This window comes from Pongo abelii, chromosome 7, assembly GCF_028885655.2.
Source record: "Pongo abelii isolate AG06213 chromosome 7, NHGRI_mPonAbe1-v2.0_pri, whole genome shotgun sequence".
NCBI classification, from domain to species: Eukaryota; Metazoa; Chordata; class Mammalia; order Primates; family Hominidae; genus Pongo; species Pongo abelii.
In genome coordinates, this window is record NC_071992.2 from 106,732,030 (window position 1) to 106,755,714 (window position 23,685).

At 39.2% G+C, this 23,685-nt stretch overlaps 1 protein-coding gene and 1 long non-coding RNA gene across 2 annotated transcripts in view; one reads left to right on the forward strand and one right to left on the reverse strand.

The window, feature by feature from the left end:
* The window catches only part of LOC134761954 (uncharacterized), a 58,876-nt gene extending 39,701 nt beyond the window's left edge, over positions 1-19,175 (reverse strand). Inside the window, exon 1 of the long non-coding RNA XR_010141228.1 lies at positions 18,897-19,175. This is a non-coding gene — a long non-coding RNA (uncharacterized LOC134761954). The remainder of the gene's footprint in view (positions 1-18,896) is intronic.
* NECAB1 (N-terminal EF-hand calcium binding protein 1) overlaps positions 1-23,685 on the forward strand; it is a 173,954-nt gene that overhangs the window by 54,465 nt on the left and 95,804 nt on the right.

The following is a 23,685-nucleotide window of genomic DNA, read 5'->3' on the forward strand; positions in this document are numbered from 1 at the left end:
CCTTTTGGTCACTGGTATTTAATGCTTTCCCAAATAGCTTTTGGTTTAACATTGAAATTGCAGAAGTAATTATTTCACTGTTAATGTGCTTAAAGCTGCTCTTGATACTTCAAGTAGAAACAGAAAATAACAGACATTTATTGCCATCAAAATGGAAATGCAGTAATTATGTCCTAATAGATTGAATATATGAACTTTGCTTGATCTCTGTTTAGATAAAACTACAACAGTTGTACAAGCCTCAAAAAGCTACCTTAGTAAGTGTTTTAGAGTTTTCTTATAGTAAGAGACTAGCTATGACTGGTCTGCAGTCTTTTGTAGCAAAAGATTTAAGATAGTGTATTAGTCCATTCTCGTGCTGCTAATAAAGAAATACCCAAACTGGGTAATTTATAAAGAAAAAGAGGTTTAATGGATTCACAGTTCCACATGGCTGGGGAAGCCTCACAATCATGGCAGAAGGCAAAAGAGGAGCAAGTCATGTCTTATATGGCATTAGGCAAGAAAGCATGTGCAGGGGAACTCCCATTTATAAAACCATCAGATCACGAGACTATTCAATATCATGAGAAAAGCATGGGAAAAACCTGCCCCCAATGATTCAATTACCTCCCACCCTGGGTCCCTCCCATGACATGTGGGGATTATAGGAGCTACAATTCAAGATGAGATTTGGGCGGGGACACAGCCAAACCATATCATTCTGCCCTGACCCCTCTCAAATCTAATGTTCCCACATTTTAAAACACAATGGTGCCCTTCCAACAGTCCACCAAAGTCTTAACTCATTCCAGTATTAATTCAAAAGCTCAAGTCCAAAGTCTCATCTGAGACAAGTCCCTTCCAACTATGAGCCTGTAAAATCAAAAGCAAGTTAGTTACTTCCTAGATAAAATGGGGGTACAGGAATTGGGTAAGTATACCCATTCCAAATGGGAGAAATTGGACAAAACAAAGGGGCCATGGGCCCCATGCAAGTTCAAATCCAATATGGCAGTCATTAAATCTTGAAGTTCCAAACTGATCTCCTTTGACTCTGTGTCTCACATCCAGGTCATGCTGATCCAAGAGGTGGTTTCCCATGGTCTTGGGCAGCTCTGCCCCTGTGGTTTGCAGGGTACAGCCCCCTCCCAGCTGCCTTCAGGGGCTGGCATTGCCTGTAGCTTTTCCAGGTGCACAGTGTAAGCTGTTGGTGGATTTACAATTCTTGGGTCTGGAGGATGGTGGCCCTCTTCTCACAGCTCCACTAGGCAGTTCCTTAGGTGGGGACTTTGTGCGGGGGTTACAACCCCACATTTTTCTTGTGCACTGCCCTAGCAGAAGTTCTCTATGAGGGCTCTGCTCCTGCAGCAAAATTCTGCCTAGACATCCAGGTGTTTTCATACCTCTTCTGAAATCTAGGCGGAGGATCCCAAACCTCAGTTCTTGACTTCTCTGCACCCACAGGCCCAACACCACAGATAAGCCACCAAGCCTTGGGGCTTGCACCCTCCAAAGCCATGGCCTGACCTGTATCTTGGCCCCTTTTAGCCACAGCTGGAGCAGCTGGGACACAGAACGCCAAGTCCCTAGGCTGCACACAGCAGGGGCCTCTGAGTCCAGCCCACAGTACCATTTTTTCCTCCTTGGCCTCCGGGCCTGTGATGGGAGGGGCTGCTGCAAAATTCTCTGACATGCCCTGGAGACATTTTTTTTTTTTGCATTCTTTTTTTTTATTTATTTTTTTATTATTATTATTATTATTATTATTATTATTATTATTATACTTTAGGTTTTATGGTACATGTGCGCAATGTGCAGGTAAGTTACATATGTATACATGTGCCATGCTGGTGCGCTGCACCCACTAACTCGTCATCTAGCATTAGGTATATCTCCCAGTGCTATCCCTCACCCCTCCCCCCACCCCACAACAGTCCCCGAAGTGTGATGTTCCCCTTCCTGTGTCCATGTGTTCTCATTGTTCAATTCCCACCTATGAGTGAGAATATGCGGTGTTTGGTATTTTGTTCTTGCGATAGTTTACTGAGAATGATGATTTCCAATTTCATCCATGTCCCTACAAAGGACATGAACTCCTCATTTTTTATGGCTGCATAGTATTCCATGGTGTATATGTGCCACATTTTCTTAATCCAGTCTATCATTGTTGGACATTTGGGTTGGTTCCAAGTCTTTGCTATTGTGAATAATGCCGCAATAAACATACGTGTGCATGTGTCTTTACAGCAGCATGATTTATAGTCCTTTGGGTATATACCCAGTAATGGGATGGCTGGGTCAAATGGAATTTCTAGTTCTAGATCCCTGAGGAATCGCCACACTGACTTCCACAAGGGTTGAACTAGTTTACGGTCCCACCAACAATGTAAAAGTGTTCCTATTTCTCCACATCCCCTCCAGCACCTGTTGTTTCCTGACTTTTTAATGATTGCCATTCTAACTGGTGTGAGATGGTAACTCATTGTGGTTTTGATTTGCATTTCTCTGATGGCCAGTGATGGTGAGCATTTTTTCATGTGTTTTTTGGCTGCATAAATGTCTTCTTTTGAGAAGTGTCTGTTCATGTCCTTTGCCCACTTTTTGATGGGGTTGTTTGTTTTTTTCTTGTAAATTTGTTGGAGTTCATTGTAGATTCTGGATATTAGCCCTTTGTCAGATGAGTAGGTTGTGAAAATTTTCTCCCATTTTATAGGTTGCCTGTTCACTCTGATGGTAGTTTCCTTTGCTGTGCAGAAGCTCTTTAGTATAATTAGATCCCATTTGTCAATTTTGGCTTTTGTTGCCATTGCTTTTGGTGTTTTAGACATGAAGTCCTTGCCCATGCCTATGTCCTGAATGGTAATGCCTAGGTTTTCTTCTAGGGTTTTTATGGTTTTAGGTCTAACATTTAAGTCTTTAATCCATCTTGTATTGATTTTTGTATAAGGTGTAAGGAAGGGATCCAGTTTCAGCTTTCTACATATGGCTAGCCAGTTTTCCCAGCACCATTTATTAAATAGGGAATCCTTTCCCCATTTCTTGTTTTTGTCAGGTTTGTCAAAGATCAGATAGTTGTAGATATGTGGCATTATTTCTGATGGCTCTGTTCTGTTCCATTGATCTATATCTCTGTTTTGGTACCAGTACCATGCTGTTTTGGTTACTATAGCCTTGTAGTATAGTTTGAAGTCAGGTAGTGTGATGCCTCCAGCTTTGTTCTTTTGGCTTAGAATTGATTTGGCAATGTGGGCTCTTTTTTGGTTCCATATGAACTTTAAAGTAGTTTTTTCCAATTCTGTGAAGAAAGTCATTGGTAGCTTGATGGGGATGGCATTGAATCTGTAAATTACCTTGGGAAGGATGGTCATTTTTGCGATATTGATTCTTCCTACCCATGAGCATGGAATGTTCTTCCATTTGTTTGTATCCTCTTTTATTTCCTTGAGCAGTGGTTTGTAGTTCTCCTTGAAGAGGACCTTCACATCCCTTGTAAGTTGGATTCCTACGTATTTTATTCTCTTTGAAGCAATTGTGAATGGGAGTTCACTCATGATTTGGCTCTCTGTTTGTCTGTTATTGATGTATAAGAATGCTTGTGATTTTTGTACATTGATTTTATATCCTGAGACTTTGCTAAAGTTGCTTATCAGCTTAAGGAGATTTTGGGCTGAGACAATGGGGTTTTCTAGATATACAGTCATGTCATCTGCAAACAGGGACAATTTGACTTCCTCTTTTCCTAATTGAATACCCTTTATTTCCTTCTCCTGCCTAATTGCCCTGGCCAGAACTTCCAACACTATGTTGAATAGAAGCAGTGAGAGAGGGCATCCCTGTCTTGTGTCAGTTTTCAAAGGTAATGCTTCCAGTTTTTGCCCATTCAGTATGATATTGGCTGTGGGTTTGTCATAGATAACTCTTATTATTTTGAGATACGTCCCATCAATAACTAATTTATTGAGAGTTTTTTGCATGAAGGGTTGTTAAATTTTGTCAAAGGCCTTTTCTGCATCTATTGAGATAATCATGTGGTTTTTGTCTTTGGTTCTGTTTATATGTTGGATTACATTTATTGATTTGCGTATATTGAACCAGCCTTGCATCCCAGGGATGAAGCCCACTTGATCATGGTGGATAAGCTTTTTGATGTGCTGCTGGATTCTGTTTGCCAGTATTTTATTGAGGATTTTTGCATCAATGTTCATCAAGGATATTGGTCTAAAATTCTCTTTTTTTGTTGTGTCTCTGCCAGGCTTTGGTATCAGGATGATGCTGGCCTCATAAAATGAGTTAGGGAGGATTCCCTCTTTTTCTATTGATTGGAATAGTTTCAGAAGGAATGGTACCAGCTCCTCCTTGTACCTCTGGTAGAATTTGGCTGTGAACCCATCTGGTCCTGGACTTTTTTTGGTTGGTAAGCTATTGATTATTGCCACAATTTCAGCTCCTGTTATTGGTTTATTCAGAGATTCAACTTCTTCCTGGTTTAGTCTTGGGAGGGTGTATGTGTTGAGGAATTTATCCATTTCTTCTAGATTTTCTAGTTTATTTGCGTAGAGGTGTTTGTAATATTCTCTGATGGTAGTTTGTATTTCTGTGGGATCGGTGGTGAGATCCCCTTTATCATTTTTTATTGCATCTATTTGATTCTTCTCTCTTTTTTTCTGTATTAATCTTGCTAGCAGTCTATCAATTTTGTTGATCCTTTCAAAAAACCAGCTCCTGGATTCATTAATTTTTTGAAGGGTTTTTTATGTCTCTATTTCCTTCAGTTCTGCTCTGATTTTAGTTATTTCTTGCCTTCTGCTAGCTTTTGAATGTGTTTGCTCTTGCTTTTCTAGTTCTTTTCATTGTGATGTTAGGGTGTCAATTTTGGATCTTTCCTGCTTTCTCTTATGGGCATTTAGTGCTATAAATTTCCCTCTACACACTGCTTTGAATGCATCCCAGAGATTCTGGTATGTTGTGTCTTGGTTCTCGTTGGTTTCAAAGAACATCTTTATTTCTGCCTTCATTTCGTTATGTACCCAATAGTCATTCAGGAGCAGGTTGTTCAGTTTCCATGTAGTTGAGCGGTTTTGAGTGAGATTCTTAATCCTGAGTTCTAGCTTGATTGCACTCTGATCTGAGAGATAGTTTGTTATAATTTCTGTTCTTTTACATTTATTGAGGAGAGCTTTACTTCCAAGTATGTGGTCAATTTTGGAATAGGTGTGGTGTGGTGCTGAAAAAAATGTATATTCTGTTGATTTGGGGTGGAGAGTTCTGTAGATGTCTATTAGGTCTGCTTGGTGCAGAGCTGAGTTCAATTCCTGGGTATCCTTGTTGACTTTCTGTCTCGTTGATCTGTCTAATGTTGACAGTGGGGTGTTAAAGTCTCCCATTATTAATGTGTGGGAGTCTAAGTCTCTTTGTAGGTCACTCAGGACTTGCTTTATGAATCTGGGTGCTCCTGTATTGGGTGCATATATATTTAGGATAGTTAGCTCTTCTTGTTGAATTAATCCCTTTACCATTATGTAATGGCCTTCTTTGTCTCTTTTGATCTTTGTTGGTTTAAAGTCTGTTTTATCAGAGACTAAGATTGCAACCCCTGCCTTTTTTTGTTTTCCATTTGCTTGGTAGATCTTCCTCCATCCTTTTATTTTGAGCCTATGTGTGTCTCTGCACGTGAGATGGGTTTCCTGAATACAGCACACTGATGGGTCTTGAGTCTTTATCCAATTTGCCAGTCTGTGTCTTTTAATTGGAGCATTTAGTCCATTTACATTTAAAGTTAATATTGTTATGTGTGAATTTGATCCTGTCATTATGATGTTAGCTGGTTATTTTGCTCGTTAGTTGATGCAGTCTCTTCCTAGTCTCAATGGTCTTTACATTTTGGCATGATTTTGCAGTGGCTTGTACCGGTTGTGCCTTTCCATGTTTAGCGCTTCCTTCAGGAGCTCTTTTAGGGCAGGCCTGGTGGTGACAAAATCTCTCAGCATTTGCTTGTCTGTAAAGTATTTTATTTCTCCTTCACTTATGAAGCTTAGTTTGGCAGGATATGAAATTCTGGGTTGAAAATTCTTTTCTTTAAGAATGTTGAATATTAGCCCCCACTCTCTTCTGGCTTGTAGGGTTTCTGCCGAGAGATCCGCTGTTAGTCTGATGGGCTTCCCTTTGATGGTAAGCCGACATTTCTCTCTGGCTGCCCTTAACATTTTTTCCTTCATTTCAACTTTGGTGAATCTGACAATTATGTGTTTTGGAGTTGCTCTTCTCGAGGAGTATCTTTGTGGCATTCTCTGTATTTCCTGAATCTGAATGTTGGCCTGCCTTGCTAGATTGGGGAAGTTCTCCTGGATAATATCCTGCAGAGTGTTTTCCAACTTGTTTCCATTCTCCCCTTCACTTTCAGGTACACCAATCAGACGTAGATTTGGTCTTTTCACATAGTCCCACATTTCTTGGAGTCTTTGCTCGTTTCTTTTTATTCTTTTTTCTCTAAACTTCCCTTCTCGCTTCATTTCATTCACTTCATCTTCCAGGGCTGACACTCTCTCTTCCATTTGATCGCATCGGCTCCTGAGGCTTCTGCATTCTTCACAGAGTTCTCAAGCCTTGGTTTTCAGCTCCATCAGCTCCTTTAAGCACTTCTCTGTATTGGTTATTCTAGTTATACATTCTTCTAAATTTTTTTCAAAGTTTTCAACTTCTTTGCCTTTGGTTTGAATATCCTCCCGTAGCTCGGAGTAATTTGATCGTCTGAAGCCTTCTTCTCTCAGCTCGTCAAAGTCATTCTCCATCCAGCTTTGTTCCGTTGCTGGTGAGGAACTGCGTTCCTTTGGAGGAGGAGAGGTATTCTGCTTTTTAAGAGTTTCCAGTTTTTCTGCTCTGTTTTTTCCCCATCTTTGTGGTTTTATCTACTTTTGGTCTTTGATCACGGTGATGTACAGATGGGTTTTTGGTGTGGATGTCCTTTCTGTTAGTTTTCCTTCTAACAGACAGGACCCTCAGCTGCAGGTCTGTTAGAGTACCTGGCCGGCCTTGTGAGGTGTCAGTCTGCCCCTGCTGTGGGGTGCCTCCCAGTTAGGCTGCTCGGGGGTCAGGGGTCAGGGACCCACTTGAGGAGGCAGTCTGCCCGTTCTCAGATCTCCAGCTGCGTGCTGGGAGAACCACTGCTCTCCTCAAAGCTGTCAGACAGGAACATTTAAGTCTGCAGAGGTTACTGCTGTCTTTTTGTTTGTCTGTGCCCTGCCCCCAGAGATGGAGCCTACAGAGGCAGGCAGGCCTCCTTGAGCTGTGGTGGGCTCCACCCAGTTCAAGCTTCCCAGCTGCTTTGTTTACCTAAGTGAGCCTGGGCAATGGCGGGCGCCCCTCCCCCAGCCTCGCTGCCGACTTGCTGTTTGATCTCAGACTGCTGTGCTAGCAATCAGTGAGACTCCATGGGCATAAGACCCTCTGAGCCAGGTGCAGGCTATAATCTCCTGGGGCACCATTTCCTAAGCCCATCGGAAAAGCACAGTATTGGGGTGGGAGTGGCCCGATTTTCCAGGTGCCATCTGTCACCCCTGGAAAAGGAACTCCCTGACCCCTTGCGCTTCCCGAGTGAGGCAATGCCTCACCCCTGCTTCGGCTGGCGCATGGTGCACTCACCCACTGACCTGCGCCCACTGTCTGGCACTCCCTAGTGAGATGAACACGGTACCTCAGATGGAAATGCAGAAATCACCCGTCTTCTGCGTCGCTCACGCTGGGAGCTGTAGACCGGAGCTGTTCCTATTCGGCCATCTTGGCTCCTCCCTCGCCCTGGAGACATTTTTCCCATTGTCTTGGTGATTAACATTTGGCTCCTTGTTACTTATGCAAATTTCTGTAGCAGGCTTGAATTTCTTCCCAGAAAATGGGTTTTTCTTTTCTATTGCATTGTCAGGCTGCAAATTTTCCAAACTTTTATGCTTTGCTTCCTCTTAAATGCTTTGCTCCTTAGAAATTTCTTCCATCGGATACCCTAAATCATCTCTCTCAAGTTCAAAATTCCACATATCTCTAGGGCAGGGGCAAAATGCCAGCAGTCTATTTGCTAAAGCATAATAAGAGTCACCTTCACTACAGTTCCCAGCAAGTTCCTCATCTCCCTCTAAGACCACCTCAGCCTGGACTTACTGTCCATATCACTATCAGCATTTTGAGAAAAGCCATTCAACAACTCTCTAGGAAGTTCCAAATTTTCTCACATTTTCCATCTTCCTCTGAGCCATCCAAACTCTTACAACTTCTGCCTGTTACTCAGTTCCAAAGTCACTTCCACATTTTTGGGTATCTTTGCAGCAGCACCCCACTACTGGGTACCAATTTATTGTGTTAGTCCATTTTCACACTACTAATAAAGAAATACCCAAGACTAGGTAATTTATGAAGAAAAAGAGTTTTAATGTACTCACAGTTCCACATGGTTAGGGAGGCCTCACAATCATGGCAGAAGGCAAACGAGGAGCAAAGACACTTCTTACATGGTGGCAGGCAAGAGAGCTTGTGCAGGGAACTGCCCTTTATAAAACCATCAGATCAGGCCAGGTGCAATGGCTCATGTCTGTAATCCCAGCACTTTGGGAGACTGAGGTGGGTGGATCACTTGAGGTCAGGAATTTGAGACTAGCTTGGCCAACATGGTGAAACCCTGTCTCTACTAAAACAAATACAAAAATAAGCTGGGTGTGGTGGCAGGAAAATTGCTTGAACCCAGGAGGTGGAGGTTGCAGTGAGCCAAGATCACACCACTGCACTCCAGTCTGGGTGACAAGAGTGAGACTCCATCTCAATCAATCAATCAATCCATCAACAAAATCATCAGATCTCATGAGACTTATTCACTACCACAAGAACAGCACACAAAAACCCACCCCCAATGATTCAATTACCTCCCACCCCATGTCTCTCCCATGACATATGGGGATTATGGAAGCTACAATTCAAGATGAGATTTGGATGGGGACACAGCTAAACCATATCAGACAGGAAATTTAGTTTTAAGTGTATCCAGTAACAAGACTGCATCAATCTAATCAAGTACAGGCTCATGCCTGTAATCCCAGTACTGTGGGAAGCCACAGAGGGGAGTCACTTGAAGCCACGAGTTCAAAACCAGACTGGGCAGCATAGCAAGACCCTGTCTGTACAAAAAATTAAATAATTAGGTGAGTGCCGCGATGGGTGCCTGTAGTTCCAGCTACGTGGGAGGCTGAGGTGGGAGGATCACTTGAGCCCAGGAGTTCAGGACGGCAATGAGCTATGATTGAGCCACTGAACTCTACCCTGGACAACACAGCAAAACCCTGTCTCAAAAAAGAAAAATGCTTTTTTTTTTTTTTTTTTCAGTTTTTGCCATGTTCTACTCATTTGTTCTACAACTGAGTGCTTCCTATATGCCAAACTGTCCGGATAAGATTGACTTATAGGTTAATATAGCAGAATAATTTGAATTGTTATTTTTTAGATTTGGTATTATTATAGCAGAAGACCTAAAAAACTAGTTTTTTTATGTTTGAAGTTTCCAGTAATACTTTTTTTTTTTTTTTTTTGAGACAGAGTCTTGCTCTGTCACCCAGGCAGGAGTGCAGTGGTGTGATCTCAGCTCACTGCAAGCTCTGCCTCCTGGGTTCACGCCACTCTCCTGCCTCAGCCTCCTGAGTACAGTATTACTTATTTTTAACAAGACTATTAACCAAACGGCCATAGTTGATCATTGTGTTTAGTTATAATTTCCATTTTTGTAATAAAATTATCTGCTTTTGCACTTGAACTCTTCAAAGCAGAAAGATAAGGGACTGTGGTCTAGCATTAATTTAATATGCCAGAATTGGTAAAAGGAAAGAATTATTCAATATACTCTGTCAAACAGAGTAGTCACCAGTTAACTTCAAATCATTTAAATTACTTCTAGCTGTTAGCAAGGAAATTTCAAATCACTTAAACTTCTTCGAGTTGTCAGCAAGGAACAGAGAGAGAGATAAAAATGGAGATGTGGAAAATAGCTAGAGGGACAAAAGGAGCATAAATAAGGTGTAGGTAGGAAAAGACAATTACTTGTTTAATTTTAAGGTCCATTTTCATAAATGCAAAATGATTCAACATGACTGATGAAGTTGCTCTGGAAGAAGAAAAATTATCTTCTTTGATAGTAATGCCCCTTGATCGTCATCTCAGTAACTTAAAGATGGTCCTGTGCATAAAGGAGCACATTTTCCCACTAGGATATTGAGTAAGGAATCAGTAAAATTAATGAACAACAGAAAGAAGATTTAGGCTTGAAAAGATCTGGTGTAATGTCAGAGAGGCCTGGGGAACCAGCAGTCTGGAACAAATAGCAAACCCTGGAGAGAAAGGGAAGATGAATCATGTAAAGTATTGTTTGTCATAAATACAGCAAGCTGATAAATGTGTAGCATGTGATACAAGAACACCACACATATCAGAATGTATGCTTTATTGGACAGCTGAGAGGAAAGAGTACTGGATTAGTCACTAGGAAAACTAGGGTTTTTGTACTTTGTCTATATATCTTCTTACTGGGGTTCAAGCCTCTTTGTTTCCATTGAAATTATTACATCTCGTATGATATTGTGATATAATTACAATATATAGTTGGTCTTTGTCCCTGGTTTCTGGCATAGAGTTTCTAAATGCCTTGGAATTTCCTGAGTGTTAGGGTTGAGAGGAGCATCTTTTGTTATTTATGGTAAGCCCCTTTCAACCATACCTGAGTTTATGCTAATAAGGTGAGTCTTGAAGGATGGGGGCTGGTTTGCCAGAGGAACCTACAAAGTGATTAGAGGGTAGGAACTTTCAGCCCAAACTCTCAACCTCCAGGGAGGATAGAGGGGCTAGAGATTGACTCAGTCACCAAGGGTCAATGATTTAATCAACTGCCTATGTAATGAGGCCTCCATGAAAACACTAAATGATGGGGTTAAGACAGCATCCAGGTTTGTGAACACATGCAGGTTCTGGGAAAGTGGTATACCCAAAGAGGGCATGGAAGCTCCATGCACCACTGCCCTCAATACCTTGTCTTGGGCATCTATTCTATTTGGCTGTTCCTGAGTTGTATCCTTTATAATAAACCAGTAATAGTAAGTAAAGTGTTTTCCTGAGTTCTGTGAATAATTCTAGCAAATTATCAAACCTGAGGAGGTAGTGTGGGATCCTCCGGACAGGACAGAAGTTGTGGGAAACCTGAGGACACTCTACCTGCAATTGGCATCTGCAGTGGGCTAGGGGCAGATTTGTGGACAAAGCCTATAACCTGTGGAGTTTGCCTAAACTCCCAGTATTAAGGGTCATAACTGAATTGTAGGACACTCAATTGATATCCAGACTGTTGGAGAATTGCTTGATGTAAGGAAAAACCCCATACATTTGGTGTCATAAGTATTTTGTGAGTATAGAAAAAAAAAGGGGCATCTTTTATTTCCATTTTTAAATAGATTTTAGTTTTTAGAGCAGGTTTAGGTTCACAGCAAAATGGAGTGAAAGATACAGAGATTTCCCATATACCCCCTGCATCCACATATGCACATCCTACACCATTATTAACATCCCCATCAGAGAATACTTTTGTCACAACTGATAAATCTACATTGACACATCATTATCCCCCAAATCCAAAGTTTACATTAGAGCTTACTCTTCATGTTGTACACTTTATGGGTTTAGACAAATTTATAATAACATGTACCCATAATTAGAGTATCATAAAGAGTAATTTCACTGCCCTAAGTTCCTCTGTGGTCCACCTGTGCATCCCTCCCCACCCCCAACCCCATTTTGTTTTTAAGTGTTTCTTTACTTCCCCAGTACACAGGCTCCAATGTCACCTTCACTAAAATGAGTTAAAATGAATCAATATAATTTTGTTGTTGTTATTTTTAATTTTATTTAGAAAGTGGGTATTGTTTTTGAAGGGATGCATCAGTAGAAGCCTCTCGTCTATACGCTGCATGCTCACTCATTGGGATAAATACCTGATTTCACCTTCTATGAATGTTCAATAAGAAGGGTGCAAACTAACATCTGCAAAATTCCTACTTTGTACAAAGTACTGTTCTAAACATTCTGTACTGTCACCTCCTTTAAAATTACCACCACTCATCAAGGACCTGAAAATTCAGTAACTTGCCCATTATCACATCACTTGTAAAGGATGGATCAGGGATCACACCAGGACATCATAGCTTCAAGGTTTGTATTTCTCCATCATAATATTTTGTACATACACACTGGTTGTACCAGTGATAGGGACAGGAGGCAGAGTAATTCTAGGCAGAAGAGGCAGGTCCCTGACAAAACCCCACCCTCAAGCCAAAAGGCCTGAAACTGTGGCCCAAAATGAGAACCTACATCCTTGTTTTCCTGTTCAATTGTTGCCTTTTCCTAAACTACCCGTGGCCCACCCTGCCCTCCATCCTGTGCCTATAAAGACCCCAGACTCAGCCAGCAGAGAGGAGAAGCAGTGGGATGTTGGGCTGGATATCACAGAGAAGTGGCTTGACTTCAGAGGGACAGCTTGACAGTGTAACTTTGGAGAAGAATCTGGCCAAAGACAGTCAGACTTCGGGGAAAGATTATGTGCCTGCCCTGTCCCCTTTTCAACTCCCTTTCCCGCTGAGAGCAAATTTCATCAGCAATAAAATCCCCTTCATTTACCATCACTCAATTCATTCATGCAACCTCATTTTTCTTGAACACTGGACAAGAGCTTGAGAGCCACAAGTGTGGATGCAAAAGGCTATCACACTTTCCCTTTGCCCTCGCTGGTGGAGGGCAGCCACCTCATGTGAAAAGGCAGAGGACCCACTGAGCTGTTAACACTTAAGCTGTCCTTGGATGCCAGAGCTAAAAGAGCACTGTAACACACCTTCTGGGGCTTCAGGGGTCAAAGGCAGCCCCCTTGAGGCTGCCATGGGGCCTGCATGGAGTTTGCTTCTGCTGGTGCCCAAAGCACTTGCCCTGGCTCCTGTAACCGCTCACCTGCATGCTGCCTCCTGTGAGGGGTGGAGTGCAGCGGGTCTGAGTGAGTGGAGTTCACTCCTGCCAATGCAGAAGCAGCCAGCTGGTTCCAGCATTCATGGACTCCAGTTCCTGCCTCTTTCTCTCATATGCTGTCTCCCACAAGGAGTTGAAAGCTGCGGGCTGGGTAAACGAGGCACCCCTGCAGTGAATGGGTCATGAAAATATCCTGCTTCACCAGAAATAAGTGGAATGTTAGAAGGAGCATATTTTGAGGGCTTTACATGTTTTCCCACTCATCCTAAACTTGGTTACACCCATTTTAAATAGAAAAAAACTGAAGTTGAGAATGATTGAGTAACTTGCTTAAATCTTGTTTTTTTTTTATTTATAGCAGCTCACTAATACTTCTTAGAGTATTTGTTTATTTATTAGTGAGCTCCATTAGCAGCTCACTAATACTTCTTAGAGTATTTGTTTATTTATCTGGAGAGAATACAATACTAAAATCTATACTCAATTTTATCTTTTAAACTTCATCTTTATAGAAAGACATTGGGAAGCTAGTATTGTTGCCAAACAACAGGGGTTTGGTCAAGGTCCAGTTGCTTGCTGTGAAGAAAGCCAGTCATTGAGATGACAAATATTGCCAGGGAATAAGGCTTTAAGGTGGGTGGTATCAGCCAGGAGATGGGAGATAAGTCTCAAATCTGTCTCCCTAACCCACTAAAAATAGGGATTTATATAGTGGGTAAGGAATGTAGCTACGTAAGGGAAAACAGGAATTAGGGAGGAGTAAGGAAAAGGAATCGGTTAACAGGAAGCAGATCATTGGTTAGGCAATCATAGGGGACGAGGGGTTTAGTGTCTCACTGTCTAGATGCTATTATCTGGTGAGTTTCAGGTCCTTGATACTATCTGGGAGGCCTGAAGGTTAGTTTTCTGACAAAGGAACTCAGATAAGACGAATGTAAGTTTCAAGCTTTATGATAGGGAGTGTCAATTTCTATATTTATTCAAAAAGTCTTGAACATCAGTTCTGTTGGAAAATTGGGCTGGTTTTAGTCCCCCCTTTCTATTATTGGTTCATCAATCATGGGGAATCTTGGTGTTGATCTTTTGGCTGCTTAATGCTGAGAAATGGAGTGCTGGGATAATGATGAGGAATGAAAACACTATGTCTGTAATTGAAGTACTCATGAGTACCTGGTCAGCATTGGGCTTGTTGGAGCACTGTGATCTGGGTACTTCCATTAATGGTTTTAGAACAACATTTTAAGCCACATTTAAATATAAGACTAAGCATGGTGTGTAAAACCAAGATAATTAATAACGTAGATGACCCAACTTTAAAAATACCAGGGAATCGTGAAAACCTGTCCCCTAATCCAGGTCTGTTCTCCTTTACATGTTATAACTGGGAGACTTGCTGTCTTATCCTTCAATATGTACTCCTACTTCAACTGATGTATTAATGTAGGTACAGCAAGATGAATTGGCAATTACATACACCCCTGCCTTGTTCAGTGAGCAAATACTCCAAAGCTATGTGGTTATCTAAAACTACTCTAGCCAAGGAGTCTAGAGACTTTTTTTGGGCAACAATAGCAGTCACTGTTTCACTTGCTGTAATCCACAGGGTAATTTAGAGCTTTCTAAGTACATGTTAATGAGCTGCTACTCCCCACCATGGGAGTGTAACCAAAAAATATCTGGTTCTGTCAAGAATTCTCCTAGGCAAATACTCCTTGGGGACACCTTAATTGGGATCTCTCTCCAAGAGTCCTCTAGTTACCCTGGAGAATAATTTCAAAGAACTAGTCCAATGTCTGACCGAGCTCTGATTGTCTACTGTAAAAGGGGTGAAGAGTATCCTAATAGACATTGCCCTTTGTCTCCTTTCCTAGGCATCTATATGCCCGAGGCCTATTCTCTTGTTTGCAAACAAACATGTAGCCCTCAGGAGCACAGGTCAATGTATCTTGGGTAGAAGCAGTCATTCAGGCTATCTTTTCTAACCAGAGATCAGTTAGATTATTACCAAATCCAGACAAAGCCAAGCCTGCCCAAAAGTCTTCCTGATTCCTTATATCCTGATCAAATGGAGTTCTGTCTGGGTCACCATCAAAGAAAAAAAGTGCTTGCCTTTTTATTTATTTATTTTAGGAAGAGTAAGGAATAGCCTTTCTGGGATGACAAATAGAAACAGGAGGTCTTCCTGGTCCCTAAAAGGGTCCATGTAAGGCATACTCATTACACTATTCTTTTAGGAGTCTTTGGATGTTCAAATGTGCAGATAGAGATATGCAAAAAGTTATGAACTGGTTGGATTAAGGAGTCGTTATGGTCCAGAACAGATTGGAACTTTGGGTCACATATCCAACAGCGGGATAAGGTTGCTTATGAAGCAATAGCTTGTGAAATATGAATTAGTGAATTATCCTTCCATCTATAATCAGGAAGGATCTAGAGAACAGTAACAACCTGGAAAGCACATGTTCCTTTATGATTTCTTATGTAAGGTCTTTGGCTGGACTTTGAATATTGATTTAAAGTTGTAGGAGGGCTCACAATACCATGACTGTTTCCTCTGGAGGGATATTTGAAGGACTAGTTTTACCCAATTTTGGTGAATCCATGGCTTACCTTGTCAGATAAGTGGGTGGTCAGTTGTGACCACAGTTGGTTTTCAGCCTGGTGGGATTTCCAGGTTTTCAGCAGGACTTGTTCCCTCAGTTTCAAATAGTAGAAAGGCACATTGGTAGGGACCTGGAGCCTACTGGAAGCAAAATTAGATGGACTAGTTAATATATTTTCTATTTGTTTTATATATGTTTGGGGGTAGGTAAAATCTTCAAGTGATAGGGAGTCCGGGGGTAAGAGAAATGGTTCCTGTTACTTAGGATGCACATTCTCCTGACCTTACTCCAAGCATAATGGAAACACAGTTACCACCCCTAGATTGCAGAGCTTGAGGAATCTTCTGGAATTAAATACAAAGTAAACATTTGGCAAAATCTAGACTAGTTTTGGAGACTCTGTTCAAGGTAACAGTTTCAGTCACTTGTTAACACATTTTCAAATTTTTTAAAGGGAGGAGGAATAACTGGTTTCCAATCCACTGACTTCATTACCATAGTAACAAATGTAAATGTATTGTTCATATAGGTAGCAGAATGCATAAAAGAATTTCTTTTCTTTTTTAAAAAACAAAGTTTATTTAATTTCTAAAAACTAAGTCTGAGTCTGAGAAATGATATCCCAAAGTCTAATCCAATCACCCTCAAAGCACCCCAGAGCTAGAAAGGATTTCAAAGGAGGATAAAAACAAGATCAGCTTTAACATTAGGCAAAGATCCATGGGTAGCCTTCTTTAAACAATAACAAAAAGAGCTTACTAAAGTTGATACTTAAATATCTGAAGTAATGGAATAGTTCATATAGTTCAATAGTAATGGAACAGAAATTGAATAATCTAAACATTTTAAATCCACTCATGATTTTTATTTGGAACGTGTTTTGGTCTGATCAATGCACATGAGTGTGTTATTGTGGAAATTCCTTTGAAAACAAGACTTTAAAAGAACTACAGGTCTATCCAGCATCCCTAAGTCTGCCAGTACCCTTACCTCTAGCCTATACTTTGACCCAGAGTGCTGACAAAGTGCAGCACTTGCTACCATGCATGTACCAAGGTAGCTTAGTAAAACCGCCTCCTAAAGATGATCACCTCCCCTGTAAGAGGACCAATTTCCTCTGAACTAAGTAAAGCGGCAACTTTTAGAATGAACAAAAGACTTAATGAAACAGAAAGTTGTCTAATCTCTAAAGGTCTTAAAAGTAGGACTTGCCATGACTAATTAAGTGCTGACAACAGAAGAAATTCCAACTCCAGCAAAAGGAATGATACACTATTGTGAAAGCGTTCCCTAGGGTAAGCACAAAATAAACTTTTTATCAGAAAATATTTCATAAATTTTTACTTCTTTTTCAGAGCAGGAGTGGAGGTTTATTTAAAAAGGCTTTAGAACAGGAAAGAAAGGAAGGTACACCTGGAAGAGACCCAAGCGGGTGACTTGAAGAACAAGTGCCTAAATTTCTATGTTTTTACTGTATGTTTGGGTAACATAAGGCATCTAATAGTATTAAATAAATATTACTCCTATTTGGCACATGGATGCAAAGAATATTATGATACTATATATAATTATCTATCCCACTCCTACAGAAAACAATGTTCAGACACAGTGCGAAACAGCCAAGTTATATTTTGAGAACTAAAACAGATGCCACTTCTAATTCAAAACTAAGAAGAAAAACTGTATATTGTAGAACAAAGGCTTTTCCCTTGTGAAATTAATTTTAGTGGCTAACCTCTCAAAAACTTGTAAATGTATGACTTTGTAAAATGTTTTACTCAATATACTTAACTAGTATATATATGCTTTTTCATGTGAAACACAGGAACATAATTTCTATCAGCAATGTTAAAAATGTAATTAAAGAAAAAGAAATCAAATTTAACATAAAAGATAGGCAATAGAGAAATGTCATTTTAACCTTGGTACCAACCTACAATTCTTCCTTGGTCAACCTCTCCTATATTATACCAGATATTCAATTTATTTTCAATATTTCATGAAATTGGACCTCTTACTCATTTAAAGAGTAGGAGAATTTACAATAATTAGTGAAAATTATTCAGTTCTCATACATTAGTTATTTGCCTTTGTGGATATAAAGCTGTGACTCAGTACTTTATCAAAATATAGGTTTATGAAAATATTGGCAATATAAGATTGAAATTTAACAATTACATTTTTAAAACTAAACTGAGAATTTTTATTTTAAGCATGAAACATAATTGTTATAGAAAGTCTTCTGAAACATCACTTGATTTTCAATAAAAACAACTTCACACAATGCAGAAACTATAATGTATCATCCTGCAACAATATCTTTACTTGTCAATCCTAATCTAAAATGTACTTAAACAACAATGAAAATCTCCTTTAATAAATTCATAAAGTCTTATTTTTAACCACTACTGCTCTGTAACAATAATTGGAGTCCCAATATGAGCACTGAGAATGTGATAATAAAATATCAAATGCTGTATCAGTCTTTAAATAAAGACACTGAAGCCTCTCGCCAACTGGCATCAGGTGTAGTAAGTACATCAGAGAAATGTGAGTAATCCAAGGAAGTCCCCTGAAATCAGCAGTACCATCTGCCACAATTTAAAACATTAAGTGTAAAACTCTGTTCTAATTATTTTATAGAAGTTCTATTTCACACTTAATATTGTTAAAATATTTGCAAACTTATAAAATTCACTATATAAAGGGTTTTGAACTTCTTCAGCTAAACACTTCCTCATTGCCAGAAAAACATTTCTAATGAAAGAGAGTATATCCATGAATATCTGAGACTGAAGAATAAATTACTTCTTATGGTCATAGCCAATTACAATACAAGATAAAAAAATTCACAATTTGAAGAGAAAAAAAACAGCAAATGTAATTCCTCAGAAAGACCCCTGGAAGGGCCAACTTCTCTAGATTTCAAAGAATATTGGGGCCAAACAGCATTACAAAAGAATATCATTTTCTTTCATTCCATTGGCTCGTAACTATATTCAGACCAGTTTTGAAGAATGCACCCAAGTGGAGCCATTCCTAGATCAAATCCTGTGTTCCCTTGAGCACATTGACACACACACACATAAGCAAATAAACAATTATCAAAATACAATCTAACTGCAGCAGTGACTAACAAGCCACGAGAGTTCAAACAGTTGGGGTGTTTTTTACTCTCATGCCAGTCAATTGGGCTTTTCCAACCTGCAAAAAATGGAAATTCCTTTGGAATTCCCCAAATTGAGGAGTAGCTCCCACTGTCTAGTACCCATAAAAGACACTCACCTTTATGGATACAGATGTCAAATTTCAAAGCCTGTCCTTCTTAAGTAATCAAGAATATGGTTGGGGCCAGCAGCAGTGAGGGAAGAGAGAGAAACAAAAGCCCACCTCTGGATGAATATAGCTGGGCAGCTGCTGGGAGGTTTTCCAGATCTCTCTAGCCTATGGCCACTGAGCCACAAGCACTGCAATCCAAGTCACAGCACCAGAATTTTATTGCTGAATGCCTGGGTGTTGGCCAAGCTGCGGTTTCTCACTGTATCGAAAGCTATCCATTGAAACAATGAGTATTGCTAGGGAAGAAGGTTTTAATGTGCATGATGTCAGCCACGAGATGGGAGATAAGTCTCAAATCCACCTGACTAAAATTAGAGTTTTATAGATTGGGGAAAGAATGTAACTACGTGTGGGAAAACAGGAATTAGGGAGGGATAAGGAAGAGGAGTAGGTCAACAAGAAGCAAGTGGTTGGTTAGTCAGTCATGATGGTTGAGGGGTCTGATGTCTCACCATCTGGATGCAGGGGTCTGGTGAATTTCAGTTCCTTGATGCTATCTGAGAGGCCTGATAGTTGGTTTTCTGACAAAGGAACTCAGGTAAGACAAATGTAAGTTTCAAGCTTTATGATGGGGAGGGCCAATTTCTATATTTATCCAAAAAATCATAAACATTAGTTCTGTGGGAAAATTGAGCTGGTTTCAGCACTATTCAGCCAATTGAAACAGAGCTCACCATTTTTTCTAATGTAATAAATACATATTTAATATATCTTTTTTTACTTTTTCAAATTTACAATAATCCTAAAATAAGGATAGTATTATTTGAAGCTGAGAAAAACATAGTTACACATAGATTATTACTGCATCAAAATGTTTACAGGGAAATATTCTCTCCTGAAGCCAAACTCCCACAGCAACTTTACAAGTGAGCCTCAGAGCAAGGAAATAACTTGGTTAAGACCATGCAGCTAGAGGACAAGAGTTGGGATTCAAACCTGATAAATCTGTCTTTGAAAATTTCACTACCGGCCACCCACCAATTGTTCTCAACTTTTTGTGCAAGTTAAAATAATCTGGGACCTTAAAAAATATCACTAGGCCAAGGCTGTACCCAGAAACAATTAAATGAGAATTCTCAGGAGGATCATGGCCCTGGCATCAGTGTTTTTCTGTTTCTTTTTTTTTCTTTTTTTTTTTTTTTTTAACGTTCTAGGTGATTCTAACGGGCACCCAGTTTTGAGGATCACTGCATAATGACTCATCGCTATTCCTGGTACACTCCTAACTCCTAGAAGGCAACTGTATTTAAGAAGTATTTATAGAGCTCTAAAAATGATGCCAATATGTTAAAAAACTTATTATCCATGTGTTCAAGAACTTAGTAAACTAGTATGAAGATAACAGATGTATTTATCAGCTAAATAACAATACAAGGTTGTGCTGTATTGGTTGATTTGGAGACAAATGCTGTAGAACCTAGGGTTTCAAGGATAGATTTAGGACATCCTCAGATTACCAGGCTAGTTTTTCTGCATAAGTATATATTTAATTCCAAGACTGATTGATGGATAGATGAATAAAGAGATTATTCATAGCTTTTGTCAGATTGTCAGTATGATCATTGATGCAGAAAAGGCTAAGAATTACTGCTGAGGGTTCAGAAGAGGGAAAGCTGCAGATGATGCAGTGGTCAGAGAGATAATTGCAAAGAAGATAAAACACATGCAGGGCATTGAAGGAGCCCAGTATGATGATATGAGAGGAAGGAAGGAAGATCCAGAGTGGAGCAGGAACAAAGCTGTGGAGGCAAAAATATTCCCCCTAGTTTTAGGGTATTGTGAGGGAAGGTTAGCCTTGAGGCTCCTTGGGAAATTTGTAAGTTAAATGTCAGGGGTGATTTTTTCTTCCTTCCAGATCTCTCACTAATTAATAGATTGCTTTTATAAGACTGTGAGTGAAAGGCTTAGTGCTCTAAGAAGATGCTCTAAGAAGACAGAAGGCACTTCTACAGATTGCTTTATTTTCTGTTCAATATAATATTCGGTAACAGTCAAGTATCACCTCCAGTGGCTCCTCTGATTTCTGTGATGAGGACTTTATTACAATTGTTTCCATGTCCAAAGAGAATTAAAGGCATCCTCTACAATGTCTCCCTTGTCCATCTTAGGAGGGACAGCCAAGGAGAGGTTGACCCACAGGCAAGCTCTGTAAATAGGGACTTCTGTCTCTCAAGGTAACCTGATGTGACTGGCAGGGATGACACATAATTCCACATTTCCCTTCCTCTTTTGAACTTCTTTCAAAGAAGGATGCATGGAAAATTTCCCTGACATAGGGCAAAATATAAATATTCAAGAGCATCTCATGCATTTATTATCTTTACCTTGTCATATATATAAATTATCACTAGAAATAGAATAGGCTAGGCTTTGCAACACTGTCCTCTCCTGATGAAAAGTAACCAATTCCATATGGTTAAGAGTAAAGGAAATGCTGTTACATGGCAAATAACCAGGAGTCTCTTACCCCTTTGGTCTGCTGAAGCATGATTATCTAAGTGTCTCTTGGAATAAGAGCTGCCACTTTAGTGGATACTAATTATGTATTAAGAACTGGGCTAAAGACATTGAATATATTAGGTTATTCAATCTTCACAAACAATGTTGTGAAAAAATATTATTAACCTTAATTTCTACTTGAGGGAATTCTGGCTTAGAAATGTAAGTAGCCTGCCTAAGATCACACATCTGGTAAATAGTAAAGCCAGGGCAAACCCAGATCTCTTGATTCTCTGCCGCTACAGGATACAGCCTTCTGGTACAGATTTAAGTCCAAGTTTGAAACATGATAGTAATACCTTGAGAATAAGATGTCATCTGATGGCGATGAATGGAGGATGTATTGGAGAGGGAATTGCCTGGGCTTAGGAGGAATAGTTAGGAACACACTAATATAGTACAGTTTTCCATATCAGATACTTTTCAATTAGTTTGGAAGTGACCTGTTTTAACAGTTATATTCATTCAATAGAGATTCTATAAATTATGGTAGAAAACAATGTAGCTATTAAAAACAATGAAGCAATACTCTATATGGATAAAGAAAGATGTCTGAGATATGTTTTCCAGTAAATCAAACAAAATATAGAATATCCTGTACAGTTTTCTACTTTCTGATGAAACGGATATATGCATAAATTCGTTAGTAAATATAAAAATATTCATGGAAAGACACACATGAAACTGGAAATAATGGCTGTCCTTGTGTGGCTAGGTAATGAAGTGGGAGGGAAACAGAAGTTTCATTGGAGATACCTTTTTACCTTTTGGATGTTGGGCAATGCACATGTATTACCCATTTAAACACAGAGGTGTTCTACCTGTATGATGACACAGATGGAGTTCTCAATGGCAAGGTTGATATTTGAAATAAACTTGCAAATTTTAGTTTTAGAAACCTTAGTAAAATGAGGTATTTTATGAAGCAAACCAATGACGTAAGTTCATTTATTGGTCCTGAAGGGACATATGCAGGCTATTGAAGGAATATATTGTTCAGCATATGTACACAGACTTTTGTACTTGTTTATGTTTGAATTAATATGTTTTTTCTTTGAGACTGAATTTTTAAAATATAAGATCACTAACAAGCCATATTTTGAGGGGACAAATTAATAAGTAGATTGGAAGAAATTCTATTGAATGTTGGAAATACAAAGTATATGAAAAGTCTAAAATGTTTTTACAAAGTATTTCCCTCATTTTCCCATCCCCAACTCACATGCAAAGTTCAGAATACCAGAAAACTTGCTATGAGTAAATGAGAAAACTGAAATAGATACCAAATGTTTTGTTCCCACACAATAATCTTCCTTTTCTTTCACTTATAATTAACATTTTACATTTTTAAACTTTATATATTGCTTAATTTTTGCAAAATCTTCCCCTTCCAGTAACATCAGTATATGTAAACCCCAGAAAAATCTATTGTTCCCCTTTGTCCATCTCAAGGGCTTGGATGGATTTTGGTGAAAACCCAATACTGATTTGAAAGAAGAAGAAGAAGAAAAAAAAGAATGTACTTTTCACTCCCAATCTTTCTCTGCTATATTGAGCAATTTTCTGGTATGTTTCTATTTGCCTTTCTTATACTGTCTGCCTGGTGACAGAGACTGATTTCTCAAAAGCAAACCTATATTTGAAATAAGCCCACAACATTCGGTTTTAGAATACTAGTAGAAAGATCAAGCATGCATTTTATGAGGCATGCCAGATTCAGAATTATGCAAAACAATTTTTCATTGCATAAAAATAAAAGTATAAACATGCCCTAAACCCATCATTTTTCCTATTCTCTAAAGTAACATTCTTATTTCTCTGAGTTCTTTTCAATTTTTCAAAAGATTAAGACATTCTTAGTCATACCAAGCTTTCTTAAATTAGGACAATTTTCTGATGCTTTGTGTACTTACAAAAATATGCGCATGAGTTTTCTGAAATTTAAACCCACTTATTTTATGGAACCCCCTTATTAGCAAAAACAATTTATATATGCCAAAACAAGCCATTTTATATAGAAATTCCACTAAGTAATAAGGAGATGAGTGTTATTATATTTAATACTTTCTTTACATTATTTCCTATGTTTTTAAAATCTAGAATTATTTCTTTTTTTAGTTAAAATTGGGCTAAATTGGATTTTCTAAAATCCAATTATTTTAAGAGATCAGACAATGGAGACTATTTACTAATGGCAGAACAAGAAGCAGTTCTACCAGAAATAGAAGCCAGTTTT